General features: G+C 36.9%; 1 long non-coding RNA gene across 1 annotated transcript; it reads left to right on the top strand.

Annotated features, from left to right (window-relative positions):
* Positions 1-2,575: 2,575 nt before the first annotated feature.
* LOC120531164 lies at positions 2,576-19,248 on the top strand. Its single transcript, XR_005634066.1, has 5 exons — positions 2,576-2,637; positions 3,788-3,882; positions 4,117-4,216; positions 8,360-8,482; positions 19,042-19,248. It is a non-coding gene; the product is annotated as an uncharacterized LOC120531164 (long non-coding RNA).

Below are 19,248 nucleotides of genomic sequence, written 5' to 3'. Positions count from 1 at the left end.
TGTGCCCTGCACTGAACTGTCTTCAAGGTAGCTTACTGGACCCTGGTTTCGATGGGGCTGATGTCCAGCTAAGTGACTTACTACCCGCATACTGAAAACGAGCCTATGAACTTTCGTCGCCGTCTAAATGGAAGCCTTAAATCTCTGCAAGTGTGAATATGATGAGTCGTGATGATGGTTAGCGTTTGTTAAACTTGGAAGAAAATGATAGGAATTTTGTTGGTCAGTGTGGTGACATAAACGTGCTGTAGCGATTTGGTTTTGATTTCCTTTGTTTACAGTGTATGCTCGGAAGCTGGTGAGACCGGCGTAACCCTCCTTGCGCTGCCATTCTGAATTAGATTGGGCGACCCGGCATTTACAGTGGTCGGCATCACATTTTGTTGATTCTCGCACACACGTGTGGGTTTTTAATGTACTGTGTGGGTACTGTTTTTTATTCCTACATCCCCACAAAGCACATGTTGGGGGTAATTGGAGACCAGCATGGTTATGGGGGTGTGGGGTGAATGTACCTGTCATGGACCATTCCCTACCTTTTGACAGATCCACAATTGTATCATTTTTGCTGTGCTGTAAAATGCAAAGGATGCATTGATGACCGAGTCCACAGAACTGCAAACTGTTTCGATTCGCATGGAAAAGGTACACATGTAGGATAAATGTTGTGCCCAATCTTATGAAACTCGGTTTAGAGTGGCCAGCGTTAGAAGAATGTTCAAAATCCGCACGAACAACGACCAGGTCCTGGATTCGAACCAGTGGCCAGAAAAGCTGCAAGGAGTTGAGCGAGCTAATTCAGCGACTCGGAAATGGCGTCAGTGGGCGGAATGCTGTGCGGTGTGGTCTAATCAAAACGTCAGAAACATCGTTCAAGGAAGTTGGGGGAGGGGGTTAAAGGTGCTGACGCTAATGGTCATGGGTTGTTGCTGGGGGTTGTTTTGTTAAGAATGTTTAGGTAAATTGTTTATAACGTGTTTTTTTCCTAGACTTCTCATTGAAGATAAGTAACATTCTTTTCAGTTTACACTACTGATTAATGAGTGATGGGTACAAATGCCGGTAATGTGCGATGACAAACTTTACACATTGTACCATATTGAGTTACAGGTACAAGTATCGTGGACTTAAAACATCCTGCTTCATGGAACTGCAACAACACTTGATCCTCCGTACCGAATTAGGCTCAGGATCAGCTGATCTCTGCTCTGACCCGTTGTTTTTCTCACCGCTGATTACCTCAGAGCTGAGGATAGCGCAAATAAAACCCGATCGTAATTTAATAGTAGCTTTGACCTAACTTTCCTGCCACTGTTGATATTCTGTGCAGCCGCGACATGTGTGCATTCAATTTGAGATGCTTTAAATCCATCCATCTATGCCCGATTTTCAAATCCTGAGTAGAGGCTCCGGGAAACTGGAAACTGTTCCAACAAACAAAGGGCCAACACCATCGAGTGATAGCCTAAATAATGGAAATGACAATGTTCTGTATCTAATGCACAGCCTGTTCATAACAGCTTCTTCCAGGCAGTTTCTACTGGTCCATTGCTGACTTGTTCCTGTAAGAAAAAAAAAATCCAACTATCCATTTTCCAAATCCACTTTGCCAGGGCAGGTCACTAGACAGCTGGAGCCTATCCCATCAAGCATTGGACACAAGACAGGAACAATCCTTCGATGGGGCATTCGTTTCTGTAACGTGTATAACAGATGTGCACTTATTGCATCACTTAGTATTCTAATGTGCACAAGCTGTTCCTCAGCTTGACTCCTACCATTTATGACTGCAAGACTGCATGCAACAGGAGATGTGCAGTCCGGTGAACTGTACGTGGAAGTTGGGGAAACAAAATGTGTAAATTCCAAGTGTGCAAGACTGTGCCAGCAACAGAATTAAACAGAGTTGGCTGTTACCCTTCTGTACTGAAGATTTAGCCTATGGTTTAATATTCTTGAATGAAATTCATGTTAGGGTGGCGCAGTATGGAAATTGGGGTTAATGTCCAGGGTGTTCCCTTGCCTGGAGTTTGCATGTTCTCCTCATGGGTTTCCTTCCATAGTCCTAAGACCTGCAGGTTAGTTGGACTGGTGATGCTAAACTGTCTCTGAAGTGTGTGTTCATCCTGCAATAGATTGGCGCCCTGTCCAGGGATTGTTCCTGCCTTGCACCTACTACTTGTTGTGGTAGACACTAGCTTCTCCACAGTCCTGTCCTGGATATGTGAATTTTGGAATATGGATGGAAATTCATTTTCCGTGCAATTATGTTTTAGATGGGAACTCTTCAAAGTATACCATTTAAGATTGCTTTTTCCTTAACCATTTTAGTTAAAACGTACGAAATAACATAATCTAAAATGTGACATCTAGATTTAAGGTATGTTCTTACATATGAAAAGCAACCCATTACCTGTTTTAAAATCAGAGTGAGGTTTTCACAATTTGCTCATCAATGAAAATCATTGACTGGCTTTGCACTCAGGGTTGAATTACTCCCATGTCCTGCAGTAACAATCCCCCATTGACCTTGTAATGGACTGTGTGTTTCAGAACTTAATTATTGTATTCACAGGTTCTTGGAAGTCTCTATCAGGCCCTTCTGAGTAAATAACACAAAACAAAGTAAAAAGAAAAGTAAGTTAGAAAATGAATACATTCAGGTGCAGTCAATGATTTAGTTAAGTGATTTGAAAGTTGTAACCTTTAATTTTTTGTTTTTGTTACTACAGCAATGAGAGCCAGTTTTCACAATTCTGTTTATTAAATATTTTTTTAACAATAAGTCATACTCAAAAATAACAGTGGTAATAGAAAGTAGTTACATGTGTTGGTAGACTGCTTGCTTTTTAACAGTGCTTTAAAATGTCATGTATTTACAAATATAGCCCAAATGGGCTTCTTAGACAGCATATTGTAAATTAAGTAATGTAAAAATGGCAGCAGTTGATATCCTATTGTTATATGTTCGTCTATGACTAATTGTAGTAAAAATTTCTTAAAACATAACATTTTTGAAAGATACGGAGCCCTTTAGGTGTCATGCAAAAAAAAATCAATTTGAGCAAACGAATCACCAACTTGCTTGAATGAATTACTCGGTCAAACATCAAACAACTTAGTAACTCATTCTAACAAATTACATAACTCGTTCAAATTGATTATTATCATTTTTTTCCCCTGACTCTTATTTCAGTATTATGGAAGTCCATTCTGCATTAATTCATTCAAACAGATTATTATTATTCTTCCACCTTGCAGTCCAGTTCTTAGTACAGAGCCCCATATGGTTTCAGTGAACTGTAAAGTGTTTGTTAACATCAGTAAACTGGAAGAGGAACTAGTTGGAAGACCACCGCGGTTGAACTGGTTCTTTTGAGGTGTCCTGAAATGAGTTTCAATTGCAGGAGAAATTACAAGAATAGATTAATGCAATTTTCACAGAGAACGTGATATTTTGGAGTCAGTGGTGGAAATGTTAATAGAAGGAAAAGTAAGTTTAAAATCTAGTCGATAGTGGCCCTGAATAGCATAGAATAGACTGAAACTATTGGCTGGCTATACTGTTCCAGTTCCAGTTCATTAAACTGCATACCAGGAAAAATAAATAGTTACAGAAATAAGAAAAAAATAAAGACTAATCCATATGAACAAATTACACAAGTCATTTGAACAAGTTAGTAATTCATTTGAATGAGTTAATTAATTTCAATGGATTAATAATTTGTTCGGACATATTAATAACTCATTCAAAATAATATATTTTTTTTCTGCTTGACACCTACAGGACTCTGTAGTACAAAGTACGTGATGGAGAGTTAAAATTATTGGCTGCTTTGGACCATGATGGAGAGCAGGTCTGCAGCCGTGAGGTTGTTTTTGGTGAGTACATCTCTGTTTGTTCACTCTGCACTTACACAGCAATGTTTACAGAATTCCTTTCCTCTTATGTTAGTTTCTAGATACAGTAAGTAACTTTTTAGGTGAGTTCACATATAATGCAAAAAACACCACAACTGAAATGTCCATCTCTCTGTCCAGATGAAGCAACTTACTCTTCAAGGACATTATTCAGTAGAGTTCAATTTTTGAGATTTGTTGTGTCTAAAATTTCAGAATCTTCACTTGGAGATCCGTTTTGCTGTCTGGTGTGGCTCTCAGACTAGTAAAAGAGGACAGTCTACAAAATAGGCAATTTCAAATGAACTCTTGCAAGGTAAGTTTAATCCAGTAAACTAATGTAATCAATGACTCACAGAATATTCTCTGTTGTACGACAAGCACATTCACCACGGCTTTTTAATGGGAGATATTTTTTAATTTCCAAAGTTTGATTCCAAGCTTCGATTCCCGAGAGGGGGTGCAGTGAGTATGTACCCCTGATGACCCCAAAATTAGGGCGAAACTCGTGTTGCGTACTCTTTGTATTATTTCACAGTAAAACTATTTCAATATATATATACATACATATATATATATACACACATACATATATATATATATATATATATATATATATATATATATATATATATATATATATATATATATCAGCGCTTCCCGATTCATTTTACCCTCGCATCCCCTTGGTTTGAGACGTATGAAAAAATATGCGGTTAACACAGAAAGACAGATCACCAATTGAAGCTTTATGAATAATAGATACTTTATTCGCCATCAATGATTGTTTTGGTAAAGCCATACTCAGTGTAATCATTAGATGAATGGTAAAAAAGTAAGAGCGAGGGGAGGGTGACTTATTGAGGCACGCAGGCGAAACCACAATAGCACGTGAGCTCGATGTATTGCGCATCAACTCGATCTGAATTGTGCGATCACATTCGAAAAAATATATCTTTTCAAGTTCTATTTAGTCGACACAAATATCTTTGGTTGGAATGTAAGGCGAATTTACTCTTTACATTTCTATGGTGAAGAAAAATGTATGCAATGATGCCTACATTTAACTTACATTCCTACCAAAGACATTTCTGTCGACTAAATAAAAATTCCTTCTATTTAAAATTTAAATAGAACTTGAACAGATACGATAGTTTATAATATCCACGCAAACTTGCACGTAAGAGCGGGAGTCATCCGTTTTAACAAGCAGCGTATTGCACTGATACGAAATAGCCTGCCCATTTAATTATTTAGGAATGAATATATAAATTAAGATTTTGTACAAAAAATGTTTTTCATTTTTCTTCCTTGATGGATTCTGGCACCCCCTGCAACAGTTGCTCACACCCCAAAGAGTGTATATATATGTGTATATGTATATATGTATGGATATGTATATATATATGTTTATATATGTTTGTGCATATATATATATATATATATATATATATATATATATATATATATATATATATATATATATATATATATATATCACAGCAACACTCATCACTCACAACAGTGACAAAACAATTACATTGACAATCATGTTACGTTATTTTCAAAATGTTTCCTTTTCTTTTTCATTACTTCTTTAACACACTACTTCTCCGCTGCTAACCGCGGGTATTTTGCTAGTATATATATATACATATATATATATATATATATACATAATCCTAAGCCTAAAAGTGCAACGGTGACGTTTATATGTCACGCTTTTTGCCGCGCTTTAAATCTGGCTTATTTTAAAACCTACATATATAGGGTGGTCCAGATCTAATTAGGCAATTTTCATCAAGCTATAAATTATTAAGTTTATTACATAGAAAATCACCCGAAAAATCCCGGACCATCGAGAAGTCAGCAAACTGATGACATGAAGAATCGCCTTCGCTCCGAACTGGAATCATCCCCGTATAAATCAAAGTCATCCAGACGATCTGGATCTGCATAATTAGATCTGGACCACCCTGTATATGTTTGGTATCATTCTTTTCAGAATTTATCAAACTTTAATATGATGTTGTTAGATTTTCAGATTCTTATTCCGTTTTTAAATTATAAACTAAAAAATATCAAGAACTCATGTTCTGTGAGACGGGACTTTGTACTAAAAGATTTAACCACGCCCGGGGCTAGAAATAAAACACAAAGAGTTGGACAGCTCTGAGGAACAGAAGAGGCCAAAGGAGTTACCTGAAACAACAAGAACAATCCAAGGCAAACAATGTGCTAAAACATAAAACCCAAGAATAGAAAAAAAAAAACAGAAATCCAGTAGTGTCACAAATAATCAAAAAAGCAATAAACACAGTAATACTCACCACCACCACCACCACCACCACGTGTGAATTCCCAATGAACCGCAAGGGACATTTTTGTTTTTGTCTGGTTTTCCCCAGACTCAGACAGAGGGCATTCTCTTGCAGTGATGGACAGGTGGCTCTGCCTTTTGTGGGGCCACCCACAAAATAAAAAGACAGGATAAATAGGCAAATACAAATTGACATATAGAAACTAAATAATCAGTAATATTAACGCAAACAAAAGAATCAAAAGACATAGAAATGGATTTGGAACCCCAGGGTTCCTGCCCTGGCTGAAAATACCACTAGAACAACAGACAATGTGCACCACTATCTCTTATAATGTTGATGTGCTAATGTTACACATCATGCCCACGTGACTGGGAACATTTACTATCAATAATATCATAGTAAAATAGCACTTAAAATTGGTATTCTTGTGAAAGATTGCTGATTCCAAAATGGTGACTCTGTCTTGTCACTGAAAAAATGATACAATTAAATGACAAATTACAAAATACAGATAGAAAAAATAATAAAATGAATTAATCAAATCATTATATGCACTTGCAACATACACAAGGATATATCAGTTTAAGTGCAGAAATGTAAATTTTTTGTTTCACAATCTGGATGTTAAAAATAATAAAAAAATTAATTCATAACATCCTCATTTGCACTAGCAAGATATACAATTATATACAAATGGAAGAGCAATCTTTTTTAAAGAAAAAATTACAAATTTTAGAAACAGTCCCCTTGCTTCTGTTAACACAAACATTGTGTAAGAATTTTAATGGCATTAAAGAAAAAAATCTGTTTATTAATCAAATTTGTTCACCACTGCTAATACTGTCAAACTGCCTGCCTGAATAGATTCCGACTTTTCTGGTACACCTTCTTTGAGTGAAACTGTAAGCTCTAGCAAGAGACCTTTTAGTTCTTTGTTTTGTTTTTTTACAAACACAGTGGTTTTTATTATTCTGCTCTGTAGAAGCTAGATGTGTAGGCCAGCATTCACAACAGTTATAAAACAAATAGAGAGTAAATGATGAGAGAGTTTTGTGGTGTTGTGTATTTTTAAGTAAATAAATAATGAAAGACAGTGTGGCTTAGGCTCCGTGTGGATGCCAATGTATGTGAAAACATGCATGAGCAGCCCTGGGTTTAATGGGGGAATTGACTGACACAACAAGGACAACTCAAGGAAAGCAATGTCTGAAAAAAAAGTCCAAGAATGGTGAGAAAAAAAATAAAACAGAGCAAGAGTTTGAAATCCAGTAAAGTCACAAAATAATTTAAAAAAAAAACAACAATAAACACAAGAAGACTCACCACCACCACCATGAGCACATTCCCAAAGAACTGCAAGGAACTGTGGGATTTCCTCAGCTTTTATAGGACAGAGGACAGTCCCTTGCTATGATGGACAGGTGGTTTGGCCTGTTTTGGGGTTTAAGATGCTTACACATGCAGATATGTGCAATTCAAACAGTAAATCAAGGGCAAGGTGTAAAGTCTACTGCCTCTGCCACTACACCTACCCCATGCCTGCCAGACTGGAACCAGCACCAGCAGACTGTGCAATGAGATTTCTGTCCAGCTCCAATTCTGACTAGTGCCTGCATCTTTTATAAATTGTATATCACACATGTCTTTGTTTTGTTATTACAAGTGCCTAGGCATGCTAGCAGCATGCTTGTGCAATCTATCTGGGGAGAGGCATGGTCAAGTGATGGCATTGTGAATGAAGATCATTTGCTGTAAAATGACGCACACTCTTCTTAGTGTTATGCACAGAAATGGAACACCACCCCTTTCAAGAATAGAAATCTTCACAACACATCCATTCATCTGTTTTCACAAATGTATTTTCTCCAGATCAGTGTCATGTGAAGATGGAATATATCCCAGCAGTAGCAGATACAAATCAGGTCTTAAGTTGCCACTAATATAGTTATCATGACTTCCATTTTTGAAAAGTCATATTTGCAATATAATTTTTTGATGTAGTAAAACCTACTGTATATTGTATATACATATATGTCTGTTTTATTAATTGGGGAATCCTTTAAAATATAATCAAAAGAACTGATTGTTATGTCCTGAAATGCATTTTCTGAAGACTGATTTTATTTTTGTTATAGCACGTCAGGAGACCCCCTTCATTACTCTGCATTTCAGCTGCTGTCAAGATCTCCGTTGTCCTCTGTTGTAGGATCACAAGATCGCCACTGTGTCCCACTGCTGCCTTGCAATAGGACTTCAAGGTTTGTGTCCCAAGAGGTTTGTGTATGGAGTTTGCATATCCTGCATGTGTGTTTGTGGGTTCCTTTCGGGTGCTTCAGTTTTCTTCTAAAGATGTCCAGGTTAGATGAATTTATCTTGACAATCTTAAAGAAGTATCTGGATGAGATGTTGTAACAGCTTGATTATTTGCTAAAATATGAGCCTAATGGACTATATGGTCTACTCTAATTTCTCACATTTCTGATGTTCTTATTTAATTGGCATTGCTAAATTGACCCCTGTGAGTGTGTCTGTGAGGGACTGGCACCCTCTCCAGGTGTTATTCATGCCTTGTGTCCAACGGTTGCTGGGGCAGGCTACAGCTGCCCCATGACTCTGCACTGGATAAGCAAAGTAAGAAAATGGATGGGTGGTAAGATCACAAGAAGCTATTCAAACATCTCTTGTCAGATGCTTGATTCCTTTGCAATGCTTTTGTTACCTCTTGTATGGATTGCTAAAGTCTTCCTTCTTGTAATTCTGGGTTAAATATCTAGAAGGGAGGTAACTGAGATGGAAAGAGGGAGGGGTCACGCTGAAAAATAATTGGGATGGTGGCAAGAGTTGAAGTGAGTCAGATTGGCAATGGGTGAGAAACTGTAAAAAGTGACTTAACCTTGAAAAAAAGAGGCTGAAGCTAACTAGCCAATAATCTTGAAATACAAATTAACAATGTACAAAATGTTTTTTCATTATTTTGCTTAAACCTCCAGTAGACACCATTTTTTGCTTAGGACCATTCAAATTCCACTGTTATCACTTCCATGATTATCAACCAGACCATGAGAGATTTATGTTGTTCTGTGAACTCTGTTCTGTCTGCATGTGAAAAAAATCACTATCTGGACAACAGAGTTGTTTTCAATTCAATCAAAATGTACCAATGAGGATCTTAATAGGTATTCATGAAACCACAATGTTGGTATCAAAACGATGATTCAATCAGTGTCCAGCATCCTTACGTGTTTTTTAAGTAAACAAAAGTACATTTGAAAGTAACAAGACAAAATATAAATTCAAATTTAACACATCTTGATTTGCAAAAAAAAGAAACAAAGAAACATCTCCATTCAAAGTTCCATAACATGAGAGAAAACTAGTCTATCTGATCACCAGCATACAGTCTGTTTAATAAAAAATAGTTTGTGAGAAGCTCCCACAATTAGGAGGGATATTCTGAAGAATACAGTCAAAGCTCGAGTCTGCACTGCCCTTCCTATGATGTCACTTTGTTTCAAGATGGCCAACTGTGAGCTACAACGTGTCACGAAAGAACTTGAATCCCTTGAGATACGGATCCAACAGCTCCTAGCCAGAGAAAAGCATGGGAACAAAAAGCTCGGCTTTTTCGAAATTTCATCTAGTACTTCATCTCCGCTCCATGGTGCTTGTAACCAGGACTGAGTCAGCATTACCCCGACTCCTGCTCAAGACAGAATCTGGGAACTTCAGCAATACACGTGGGGGTCCAAGCCTAGGCAAAAGCAGTCATCACAACTCACAACCACCTCAATCCTCTCCACTCCCCCATCGTGCCTACAAACAGTGGCAGTGCTGTTGTTATGGGAGGGTTGATCGTATGCCACCTGAGCAAAATATTTGCATGTTATTAGTTAAACATGTTGAAAGAAGAGCCCTGACAGTCCTTGAGAAGCACAAGAGCTGGACTTTTGGGGCAATTGTATTGCACATCAGCCTTAACAATATTTGTGATCGATAATTGATATCTCCTGAAGACGGACCTGGCATCTCTTATTCAGGCCACAAAGGAGAGGACCCGGCTGCAAGAATCATCATTTCTGGTCAATTACCCATGCTCAGATGTTCAGATAAGACCTACAGCTGACTCCTAGCCTTGAACACTTGGATGAGAGCCTTCTGCGAGATGGAACAAGACTCTTGTGGACAAGAGGGAACTTTTTTTGGATCAACTGTGTTTCTTCCGATGTGATGACCTGCATCTGAATAGATTTGGCACTTGGATCCTCTCTGAAATGTTCTGTAAGGCAATTTGCCATACTACATAACTTTACTTTGCAGTACAATATATTACCACTATAATAATGTATCATAGTTTAACTAAAGGTCCAGACAAACCAGTATAAATGTGAATAACTTATTTCAATCTGTCTTAACAGATTAAAGCATTAACCTTTAAGACATTTTACATTAACAATCCTATTAGTGACAGGAAAAGAGACTTTTTAACAAAATGACATAAGACGTGTGACAGTTATGCAGTGTTAATTAAAGCCACATCTCTGCATTAAAATTTTGTTAATTTTGTTCATCAAGGTATAAAGGCTTCAGTTTAGCAAGTATTTTCTAAGAGCCAATTAACATTGAAAGAAACCAATTTTGATACTTTTGCATATTTTGAATATCTTACTGTAGTTATTCAAAGAGTGTCACAGTCTCTTGTATTGCTCATTTATAAACATTTCAGCAGGGAATTATCTGACTTATAATAACTAATTATGACAGGTTCCTAATTGTAGGAGATTTCAGTTTTCATGTTGATAACCAAGAAGCAGGAGAATTTATTAACTTCCCTCATTCTTTAGATCTTAGTCAGCACGTCAGCCAACCTACACACAAGGGAGGACTCATGCTGGATTTAATCATTTCAAAAGTATTCAAAATGAACGTGAGCCAGGTCATGGATATTGGTATATCTGACCATTTTTACATTTTATTTGATGCAGGTTACTTTAACTAAAGAGCGGCACATTGTTAAAAAATATTATTTTAATGCATCAGCAGCCTCAAGGTTTACTAATATTCTGAAATATCAGCTTACCCTAATACAGCCAGCAATGTTACCAGTAAGGTAGAATATTCAAATGCTAAGCTGAGAACTGCAGCTTATGTAGTGGCCCCTAAAAAATTGTAAAGAAATCCTCCAGCACTAAAGTACCTTGGAAGACTCACAGAGTGTCTGAACGTAAAAGAAAATGTGAAAACACTGAGTGTAAATGGAGGAAACCTAAATTAACAGTCCACTATAAAATACTGAAGGAACATTAAAGCAGTCCATCTTGGGAGGCAATCCTGTATTTCTAAAATTATAAATGATAATGATAGAAATTCAAAAGTTATATTTTCAACTATTGATGATAAAACCAGCTCAAACAATGGAATGCCTCCTGAAAATGTCTAGTAAAACATGTGAGGCATTTTTAAACACAAAATTAACAATATTAGATGGAATATAATACATCTCTTTAAAGTTAACCTCCTTGATCCTCAGCGTACTCTTTTTAGCAAATTAAATTTCTTCACTGAGATAGGTTAACCTAAGGTCCGTAGAGTAATTTCTCAACTTAAACCTTCCAGTTGTGTCCTTGACCAAATTCCAACAGGATTTTACAAACAAGTTTCTGATGAGCAATAAGCTTGATTGTGCACTTGACATAGTTAACTCGTCATTACATATGGGGGTCTTCCCAGATTGGCTAAAGACCGCACCTGTTCAAGTAAAATAATCTAGATTCTAACCTGCATATTTAGGGAAAATTACAGAAAAAACAGTTGTTCAGCAATTAAATGACAATTTGAATAACGATTCCTTTCTTAATAATTTTCAGTCAGGTTTAAGAACAAATTATAGTATGGAACTGAACTGGTAAAAGTAGAAAAGCTAACATTGGTAGCCTATCTGTTCTTGTTTCATTTGACATTAATGATGCATTTGAAACTATAGACCACAGGATTTTTTTATAAATTACCTTAGACAATGGATGGGTCTCTCGGGCTGTGTCTTAAATTGGTTTCAGTCTTATTTAACAGGTGGAAAATTCTTTGTTAGCTGTGGTAAATGCAGTTCAGGGATCCATGATATTGTTTACAGCGTACCTCAAGGCTATTAGCTTAGATTAAGTCAAAACAGAAGGAAAACTGCTACAGTTGTGCAGATGACATACAGCTTTACTTAACTATAGCTCCTGATGACCCTGACACTCTAGGTCCTCTGATTCAATATCTGTCTTGTGTTTCTGAATGGATGAGTAGTAATTTCTTTCAGCTAAATCAGGAAAAATCAAAAATCTTAATTGTTGGCAAAATGTAAATATTAAAGGTCTTAGATATAAACTCGATTCCTTAGCATTAAATGTCAAGGTGAATTTAGGTTTAATTTATGCATTATCCATATTACTAGGACTGCATTTTTCCATTTAGGAATTTTGCAAAAGTTAGACCTCCTATAACACTGCAAGATGCTGAGATATTAATTCACCCCTTTTGTTTTCAGTCTACTAGATTACTGTAATGCACTCCTAACAGGACTACCTAAGAAAGACATTAATCAGTTGCAGTTAATTCAAACTGCAGCAGCAAGAATCTCAACTAGAATAAGAACATTTGAGCTGATCTCACCAGTTTTAGCATTGTTACATTAGTTACATGTGTCATTTAGAACTGACTTTAAAATACTACTAATTGTATATAAAGCTTTAAATAATCTTGGTCCTTCCTATATTTTGCATGTCTGTCTTCTTGTATTTCCAGTTGTAGTCATATCCTTTTATCCTATAATGGTGGTTTGTTTATTATTCTAAGAGCTAAGAATAAAAAAAGTGGTGAGGTGGCCCTTTCCTGTTATCCACTAAAAATCTGGAATGCTTTACCAATAAAGAAATGCTAAGCTAACACTGTGAATCACTTTTTTAATTCCTAAAAGGCCATTTTTTTAATTAGGCGTTTTTGTAGCAACATTTTAATTCCACTCTTAATAGACTATAAAAGCATGGAATTATCATGTTCTTCGTGGATTTGCAATCATTATTAATCTCTACTTTTCTCTGCTTTCTTTTCCACTTTTTCTGTGATGGTGTTTTGCACCACCACCACTGAATCAAAGCACTGTGCAACCACTTGTGATGCTCGAATAAAAGCAGATACCCCAACTGTCCACTAGAACCACTGCATTGAATCATCTGAGATGAAACATAAAAACAATAATGTATTATTTATGTTAGGTAGAATGCCCAGTGGGAGCTGGACAGTCTTTTGGCTTTGGAATCCCTGCAGATTTTTTTTCACCTTGTCACTCTTAATTTTTTTGTCCTCCTGGGCTATATGCCCTTATCATCAGACTCATTTTTAGAGGTCTACAAAAGCAATACTATATACAATACAAAGATTCTACTTTTCTGTTAATTATATATGTATGTTATGTGTGTATTGATTTATTTTGTTTGTTATTTATTCATTATTATTCTTAGCTACCTTATTATCTTATTTTTAATTTGGTTTTCTTTCCTTGTAACTATTTCTTTGACATATTGTGAAGCACTTTGAGCTACATTCTGTGCATGAAAATGTGCTAAAGAAATAAATATTGTTGCTGGATCAAGTTCAATGGTTAAACAGCAGTATGGCTGGGATATTGACATCATAGATAACAATAGATAACTACCACCTGTGGGGCTTCCACCTGCAAACCTCCAAAGACAGAATGCTTACCCAGCATGGAAGGAGTACTAATTGAATCTCAGTTTTTTCTTGTAGTCCAGCTAATTTTCTCAAAAGGATTCTTCAATTATGTGGTACACATCAACAGTTTTTCTAATAGCCAACAGGGGTACCCAGAACAAAAGCTCTGTGATGCACATATATCTCACAAAGGCCAGCAGTTGACTGCATTGAGTATCATCAATACTTTAATCCTGCTGACTCCAAACAGCAGATTCACTTTCTTGATTTCCTCCATGAACTGGTCCAAAAAGATCAGGTGGCATATCCAGAATCTGACTTCTGATGACATTCTCTGACAGAGCTAATTTAGCAATCTGTTTTTATTGTTGATTTTCAAGAACAGATTCAACCATTTAAAGGATACATGGCTTGTTCAGAGTTTCACTAACTGTGTGAGTCGTTTTATACTTTACAATATGATATACCACTTTGTAGGAGTGGGTTTGAGTATATATAAATGCAAAAGTACGAGATGACTAGAATCAAGCTTTCTGCCGCTTCAGTGAATCCATCAAGATGCAGAAAATATATGAACCCAAATTTCACATAATACTTATTCCGTTTTCTTTTACTTGACATTTCCTTATCTTCTTAAGGAGACACAAATGTAATAAGTGTGTAATTTATGTAACAATTAGTGCACTCAATCATTAACTGTAAACACAAGAAGATGTACCTCCTCCTGAAAAAATTACTAACTAATTTAGTGTATCAAGGCAAAGTACAAGACAGCATGGGTGTGACGTGTATAATAATAATAATAATAATAATAATAAATTTTATTTATATAGCGCCTTTCCCATGCTCAAGGCACTTACAGAATATAAGAAAGAACGGCAGGGTATACAGTATATAGCATAGTACAAAGCAAATTAATAAATAAGAAGATTAAGACAGTAAACTCAGAGAAAGCCTAACAGACAACAGAACTGATGGTCTAGCACACACACACAGGTTACATGAGCATCTTGACAGAGAGGTAAACTGAGAGAAGGGGAATGGAGTCAAGTAGAGCTAAAAGCCTTCCTGAACAGATGAGTTTTAAGTTGTTTTTTAAAAGAATTCATGGAGTCAGCTGACCTGATTAATTTCGGTAGGTCATTCCAGAGTCTGGGCGCTATACAGCTGAAGGCCCTGTCACCCATGGAGTGAAGATTAGTGTGGGGCACAACAAGATTGCCAGAATCAGAGGACCTTAGTGGACGGGCAGGCACATAGTGATGGAGAAGGTCACTGATGTAGTTTGGGCGAGGTTATTTAAGGCTTTGTAGGTTATTAGTAGGATTTTATATTCGATTCTGTAAGACACAGGGAGCCAGTGAAGACGGAGCAGGATGGGTGTGATGTGCTCGATGCTGCTGGTTCGAGTAAGGACTCTTGCAGCTGAGTTTTGAATAAGCTGGATCTGTGATATAAGATTAGAAGGGGCACCTGCCAGCAGCGAGTTACAATAATCGATGCGGGATGTGATAAAAGCATGGACAAGTTTCTCAGCATTAGAAAAGAAAAGGAAGGAGCGGACACGGGATATGTTACGGAGGTGAAAGTAGGAAAGTTTCTTAATGTGATTTATGTGTATTCCTGACTTTGACCAGGCGTCATTGAGGTGTAGATTGTATGTGTAGACTGTGCAGTAAACAGTGAATGATTAGCATTTATTTAGGCAGGTAGGCAGGGATGATGCCTAAAAAATGTACCATGGTGTTATTGAGTTTTCATTGGGAAGGGCTCGCCAGATGTGTGATTACAAATTCAAAAAATACTAAACCCAGCAGTTAATGGCCCTAACAGTCTCCACTCTCAGCTCTGCTCCAAGACCACTGCTCTTTTGCAGGCTTCTCCTGTGTCTCTGTCACTCCCAACTCTCCTGTTTTGCATCCATCGTCTATCATCTCAGCTGACATGGGATCTGATATAACAGTTTACTCTCCCTTGCTTGTTCCCTATGAACTGATATATTCCAGGATGATTCCCCATATTCCCGAAAAACACACCAGTGCAAATAGCTTTTTGTCAGGGATAGCTTCCTCGGTGCTTGTGCCTCAGCAAGTTAGTGCTCTCTTTCTGCCTCTTTCCCACACACTGCACTGCCTCTTCTTATGGTTAACTTTTTAACTTTTCCACAAGGTTTTGCTCCTTCTGACACTCTGTGGACATCTTAGCATGGTCTCTTATGTCTTGTCTGTAGTCAGTTCTCTATTTTCTGTTTACAATAAATATGCCAGAGATTGCATACATATTAAGCATTACCACAAGTTTGCATTGCTGCTCAGTGAGCCCAAAGCCAAACAGAGGTTGTAGCAATCAAACACAATAAAGTGGCACCAGTAAACGCATGGACTCACTGAAAACCAAACACACATACGGTATACTATTCAGTGCAATAGAAGATCACAAAATTAAACAAAATAAAAAGATTAGAAAATTTAGTCAGAAAAAATCAATAACATTTTTTGCAGTTTCGCCTAGTACTGCATATAGTTAACAGGGCTACTAAATATGCTGTTAATACACTGTCAGCTTAATATTTATCTAGCAAAACACTTCACCTACATAAAGTAAATATACACCAAGGCGCACCTGTGAACATGGTAGGTCAAGACAGATACAAAGGCAGATGTTAAACAACTGAACTCACCATTAGAAGAGCTGAATTGAACTGAATTTCTGCAACAATGCATTGCTGTCCAGGAAAACTAATAATTCACCAAATGGCAAATTTTATTCAGTTTATTTTTATTATGTAAAACACAGATGTATATATGTACATATAGAGGAATACTTTTGACAAAATTAAATAAATAATTAAATTATGCAAATAAATAAATGTATTGTGAAATGTGACAGTAAATAAATAGTAATAACATTATATGTATAAATAGTTAAATGTATCACAAAATATATTATTTTTATTGCTTATTTCTTTATGTATGTATTTAAATATTTATTCATCTCTTCATTGAAATGAAAAACTGTCATTTTCATCCATCAAACTTTACAGGGTGAACTCTCCCGAGTATTATGTTTTGATTGGTAAATCATCGGCACAGTGGGCGTAAATCTTCAGCCATCAAGTGCCACATTTACAGCAGACAATTCTGATGCACACCACTGATAATGAATTCAGAACTTCTTGAATTAAAGTAGCTGCAACTTTTTCTTGCACACACTTTGGCCACAGACGTGTACAGTTACAACTCTGAACATTTGTTTTCCTTGTCTTGGAAAAATGTGGCCCAGAATTACTTTTCAAAGCAGCTACTTGTATTGATACTTCAGGATGGCAACTGAGAAGTGAACTGCAGCAATCCAATGAAGAGAAGGTGAAGACCAAATATTTATTCATTAGATAATGAGGGAAAGGTTTTGATACATGGTAGAAGAACAGCTATAAAGATGTAATCCATCAAAGTTAGAGTGTTGTCTAGCTTCTAGCTTTTAGCTTTAGTGGAGTGGTGGCTCTGTGGCTAAGGATTTGTGTCAGGATCTGGAAGCTTGCTGGTTCAAATCCCATTACTTCCAGAAGTGACTCCACTCCATTGGGCCCTTAAGCAAGGCCCCTAACCTCCAGTTGCTCCAGGGTGCTGTACATTAGCTGACCCTGAGCTCTGACTCCAAGAGGTATGTGATAACTACATTTTGCTATACCTGTACAATCACTATAAAGTGGACTCATTTTAAGCTCTTGAGACTTGGACTATGGGAGAAGTCTGCAGAAATCTAGAGACAAGGAGTCAAGCTTTTGAGTTCAGCTGAATATGCCTAAAAAGCAGTTTAGCTTTCCTTGTGTTTAGTGTCACATGCATGAGTAGGGGGCATTCTCACAGCTGGTGTTCAGATTGCAATATCACTCCTGGATGTGAGAGGGCACTTACACTCACATCTTTTCCTCTTTTATCCACAGACTGGAGACTCCAAGGATTGGTAGTATACAAAACCTGCCCAAGTACAGGAAAGAAACTATATAAAGGCCACAACAATATCTAGTAGTCAGCCTTACGATGGACTAGCATCTGGAAACACATCTCTCATTTATCTGTTTCTCATTTTTCAGTGCACATATTCTCCAAATTATACAAGGATCACCGGCTCTAACTCTTCCTTTGTGTATCGTCTTTTCATTATACATCAACTATAAGAAGATATCTAACAGCCAAATGCTAAATTAATCAAGGAAGGCAGTGAGTTTGTTTGTGACTGATGTGCATCCAGGACTGATCATCTTATACAGCTGGATATCACAAACATACTAATGAAATATTACGTTCTGTGGGCAAATCCTAATGACAAAGTATGGCTAATGAAAGGCAGTAGAACAAGCACACAACAGGAGAGAGCCTGCCTTGATTTGCAAACAAACATAACTCACTGCATATAATCCAAGTGGTAGGGACATGTTAAGTCCAGCATACTGTAGTTCCTTGGTTGTTAAATGTATGAAGCCAGCAGTGGTCCCAAAAAGAAGTAAGAAAGATCCAACATAAGCAGTATAGAGATAGTTGTTTATAATGCATGTAAAAGCTGTCTCAGTACTGAGGGATGAATGAACTTTTGAAGGAAAATATTCAAAAAAATGTTTGGCTGTTAGGTGCATGGTTAATTGGTAGAAATATATATTTGTTCCTAAACTAGAGTACAGAGGTAAATCATGCTCCCACACTACCTAGAAATCATAGTAATTCTGAAGGATAAGAAAAAAAATGCAACAAAGTTATGAGTTAAATTGTGCAATGATAGGCAACACATTTTATTTGGTATAGTATACTGAGAAAATACTGCTGCAGTTTATAAATATAGCTGTGTTCAATGGCTATAATATTCTTAATCAAAAGAATAAAATCCATTAGAAAGAACTATTTCTAAGACAAAAGAAAAACGTGATGTGAAATTCTGTTTTCTCAAGAGCAAAGTAAATGAAAGCATAGTGATGACACTCAGCAATATATATATATATTGTCACACACATGTGATTAGGAGGCAGTCAAAAAGCCTAAAGGTGAGTGAAACATCGCGAGGTGAAGGGTTGTCACGTGGTACTTACCAGAATCTCTTCTATCCACAGCAAAGCTAAAGGAAAAATAGTTACCAACATTTCCAGGTTCCAAAATGGCCGGCACAACATCACTTCCGGTCACATGAGCTGACATCACTTCAACGCTCCAAAAAGACATCACTTCCAGTTTCATCAAACAATGTTGTTTCCGCTTCCTGTTGTCACGTCACCTCCTGCCAAACATTTCCTGTTCCCACAATTCATCTCTGTATATAA

This window comes from Polypterus senegalus, chromosome 6, assembly GCF_016835505.1.
Source record: "Polypterus senegalus isolate Bchr_013 chromosome 6, ASM1683550v1, whole genome shotgun sequence".
In the NCBI taxonomy this organism is placed as follows: Eukaryota; Metazoa; Chordata; class Cladistia; order Polypteriformes; family Polypteridae; genus Polypterus; species Polypterus senegalus.
This window is presented reverse-complemented; position numbering and strand designations above follow the sequence as displayed.